General features: G+C 37.5%; 1 long non-coding RNA gene across 1 annotated transcript in view; it reads left to right on the top strand.

The window, feature by feature from the left end:
• The window catches only part of LOC115289897, a 375,560-nt gene extending 372,457 nt beyond the window's left edge, over positions 1-3,103 (top strand). The window contains exon 4 of the long non-coding RNA XR_003907859.1: positions 2,821-3,103. This is a non-coding gene — a long non-coding RNA (uncharacterized LOC115289897). The remainder of the gene's footprint in view (positions 1-2,820) is intronic.
• Positions 3,104-4,574: the final 1,471 nt, after the last annotated feature.

Raw genomic sequence — 4,574 nt, 5'->3', positions numbered from 1 at the left:
AAGAAAACCAAAACGAGAGGCATCACAGTCCCAGACTTCAGCCTCTACTACAAAGCTGTAGTCATCAAGAGTATATGGTATTGGCACAAAAAACAGACACATAGACCAATGGAATAGAATAAAGAACCCAGAATTGGAACCATGAATGTATGGCCAACTAATCTTTGACAAAGCAGGACAGAGTATCCAATGAAAAAAGACAGCCTCTGTAACTAATGGTGCTGGGAGAACTGGACAGCAACATGCAGAAGAATGAAACTAGACCACTTTCTTACACCATACACAAAGACAGACTTAACATGGATGAAGGACTTGAGTGTGAGACAGGAAACCATGAAAACCCTAGAAGAGAAAGCAGGAAACAACCTCTTTGACCTCAGCTGCTGCAGTTCCTTACTTGACACTTCTCCAAAGGCAAGGGAATCAAAGGCATTGGGACCTTATCAAGATAAAAAGCTTCTGAACTGCAAAGGAAATAATCAACAAAACTAATAGGCAACCAACAGAATGGGAAAAGATAGCTGCAAATGACATATCGGGTAAAGGGCTAGTATACAAAATCTACAAGGAACTCACCAAACTGCACACCACCAAAATAAATAATCTAGTGAAGACATAGGCAAAAGACATGATTAGACACCTCTCCAAAGAAAACATCCAGATGGACAACAGACACATGAAACGATGCTCAATGTCACTCATCATCAGGGAAATACAAAATCAAAACCATGCTTAGATAATGCCTCATGCCAGTCAGAGTGGCTAAAATGAACAGCTCAGGAGACTGGCAATGATGTGGAGAAATGAGAACCCTCTTACACTGTTGGTGGGAATGCAAACTGGTGTAGCCACTCTGGAGAACAGTGTAAAGGTTCCTCAAAAAATTAAAAATAGAACTACTCTTGACCCAGCAATAGCACTGCCAGGAATTAACCCCAGGGATTCAGTAATGCCTAAACATAGGGGCACATCTACCCCCATGTTTATAGCAGCATTTTCAACAATAGCACTTTCATAATAGCCAAATTATGGAAAGAGTCTAAATGTTCATCAACTGATGAATGGATAAGAAAATATGCTTTATATATACAACATAGTACTCGACAATGAGAAGAATGAAATCTGGCCATGTGTACCAACGTGGACAGAATTGGAAGGTATTATGCTAAGTGAAATAAGTCAGTCAGAGAAGGATAGATACCCTATGTTTTCATTCATAGGTGGATCTGGAGAAGCCTAACAGAAGAAAATGATGAATGGGAAGGGGTAAAAAGAAAAAGTTACAGAGAGGGAGGGAGGCAAACCATAAGAGACTCTTAAATACTGAGAGTTGATGGGGGGTGGGGTAGGGGAAAGTGCATGATGGGCATTGAGGAGGGCATTTGTTGGGATAAGCATTGGGTGTTGCATTGAAACCAATTTGACAATAAATTATATTAAAATAAAATAAATAAAAATAAAAATAGAAGAAAACTCCTCAAAAAAAATATCATGTTCTTCTCCCAGATATCCATGTCTCACTTTGTCATCTCTTTTAAGCCATTGCTCAAATGTTGCCTTCTCAGAAAGGAATTTCCAGACCATCTGCTTAAAAATTATTCCACCCACATACTCTGTTTCTTTGCTGTAGTTTTCCCCATCACACTTACGAATAGATATTAACATAAATGTTTATATACACATATATAAATATAAATATTTATATGGTTATATAATATATATTGTGTTATATTGCACTGTTTTCTACTCCACAAATATCTCGATAGACAGACATTTAGTAGACAGATACTTAGATAAACACTGATTTCTGTATTTTGTCTTCCCACTATGGAGTAAGCTCCAAGAGGACAGGAAGGCTGTTTTGTTCCCCAGTCCCCAAACAATGACTTGCACATAAATGGTACCAAATAGACATCTGTTGAATGTAAATATGTGATAAAAATGGGTTAGAAGTAGTCAAATAAGTGACAAAATTGCCATAGAAGATGAAGAGTAGGGTAAAAAAATCTGGGTATCTTTTCCTGGATATAAACTCTGTTCAAACTGTGACCATGCTATAGACTCAAGGTTGGAGGAATAGATAGGATAACTATAAAAAAAAAAACCATCACCACCCACTCTTCCCTGCCCCCGATAGTTATTAAGACTCCCAGGAGAAGAACATAGGGGATAAACAGAAATTTACGCCACTATTCCTAGATACACTGAACTATGGTATTCAGAATGAACGCACAATGAGGTACCAGCATTCAGAGACCTCCCATCAGATGGAATCCTATCAGCCCTCCAGAACAAGCCAGATGTCATCTTTTCCTTCATCTTTCACGCTCACATTCTTCCTTTTTTTATTCCAGTGGTTTACAGAATAATGCCCACTTGATTCTATTATTTCTTTACATGTAAATCTTTTTCTCCATTAGCATTGTACATTTCTGATAAGCAGGAACTTCATCTGCCGTCTATACAGTATCTTCTTACTGCCCTTAGCACAGACATATATCCTTTTGGAAATAGATGAAGTTTCAGAGATAAGTGGAACATATTAACATTTAATACAGTGTCAGGGTGAACCTTAGGATGTTTGGAAAGTTTACTTGCCAAAAATTGCACAGCCACTACAGAGAAAGTAGTGGATGTCAATCAAATTGCTTGGTGGAGAATTTAGTCTGTCCACATTCATCTCTCATTTTAGGGTATTGAGCAAGAGTGAACTATCCTTGGTGTACTTAAACTCAGAGGTACTTTTGTATTTGGTAGTTATGGAATGAAGCTGGCAAGTATACAATGAAATTCTACTTTTTCTTTTTGTTTTGTTTATAGGTGATTGTCCATCATAGGTAGAGTCAACTTCATCTGGACAAAATGCCAACCTTAATTATAGCTCTAATGAACTGCTCTTTTGCCTTCCGATTATGCAGTTAGAGAAATTTCCTAAAATCCTTCCTGGAAGAAGCATCTTTTGGCAGCTGCTTACCGTGAAGGCAATTTTAGTCATTATTATGATGAATCTTAGGTGACTTATGCTATTTAATTTTTCACCTTTTAGTTCTTTCTTTTTATCTTGCTCTCCTGCATTTTATTCAGAATAAAAATAATATTGAAATTTTACAAACCATAAACAAAAGAGTTTTGAGAATCTTTTCTGGCTGGAACCTTACTACAATTTCATCTTTTATTATGCAACCATATGTTTACCTGATGTTCAGTGGTTGTACTGAATGGAGATCATCAATTTAAATAATTCATACACTTATAAAGGGATTGAATGATTTGTGATATGAAGAGACAACATTGTTTCAGTGGTTCAGCTGCACTGTCACTGAAGCCAGAATTAATGTGATCTTTGGAAAGGTAGAGTGGCCCATATAACTATTCAATTCCACTTAAAAACTTTAACTTTTTAATGTTTATTCATTTTTGAGAGAGAGAGAGAGAGAGAAAGCAAGTGGGGAAGGGGCAGAGAGAGACAGAAGAAACACAGAATGCAAAGCATACTCCGGGCTCTGAGCTGTCAGCACTCATGAACAGCAAGAACATGACCTGGGGCAGAGTCAGCCACTTAACCCACTGAGCCACCAGGCGCCCTATCCATTTAAAAACTTTAGAACTCTTTGCAAGGTGGGCAGTATCACTGCTGCACAACTTCTGGGAGCATTAGTCACATTTATTGTATGTGAGTGGAATTCCTGGAACACTTGCCTTCTACATTTACATAGAGCAGCGTTGGGTGGTGCTCCAGAAGCCTTTGCAGCCCTGAGGAATCAAGGTTTGAAGAATCAAGCTGAGCTCATTGGAAGGGGAAATCTTCAGGCCTCCTGCTTAATTCCGTGGGTAGTTCTCACCAATGCTACCCACAAATCAATGATTGCTGCTTGCAATTTTAAAATAAACTAAAGATATATAAACCACATCTTCTTTATATATACAATGGACTACTACTTGGCAATGGGAAAGAATGAAATCTGGCCATTTGTAGCAACATGGATGGAACTCGATTATGCTGAGTGAAATAATTCAGTAAGAGAAAGACAGATGTCATATGTTTTCACCCACATGTGGATCCTGAGAAACTTAACAGAAGACCATGGGGAAGGGAAGGGGGGAAAAGTCACAGAGAGGGAGGGATGCAAACCATAAGAGACTCTTCAAATAATGAGAACAAACTGAGGATTGATGGGGGGTGGCAGAGAGGGGAAGATGAGTGATGGGCATTGAGTAGGGCACTTGTTGGGATGAGCACAGGATGCTGTATGGAAGCCAATTTGGCAATAAGTTATATTTAAAAAATAAATAAAGATCTGGTGTGAAAAAAGCTAAAGATAAACACAAATAATAAAATCATTAGATTCAAGATTAAAAGGACATGATAAAAACTCTCTCAAATAAAAACTTAAAAAATTTTATGTAAATAATGAAAAACTAGGTGGCATTAAGTGAAAAGTAAAACCAAAAGATCCACATAATAAAATGATAAAGTGAATAATGATTAGTAAAAATAGTAACTCAAAGACCTAAATGTAAATCCTAAAACTTCTGGGAAAAAGAAAAGGAGAAAATCTTTGTGAACTTGTGTG

Source organism: Suricata suricatta, chromosome 4 (assembly GCF_006229205.1).
Source record: "Suricata suricatta isolate VVHF042 chromosome 4, meerkat_22Aug2017_6uvM2_HiC, whole genome shotgun sequence".
Lineage (NCBI taxonomy): Eukaryota > Metazoa > Chordata > Mammalia > Carnivora > Herpestidae > Suricata > Suricata suricatta.
The sequence above is the reverse complement of the archived record's forward strand: the minus strand, read 5'-3'. Positions and strand labels throughout refer to the sequence as shown.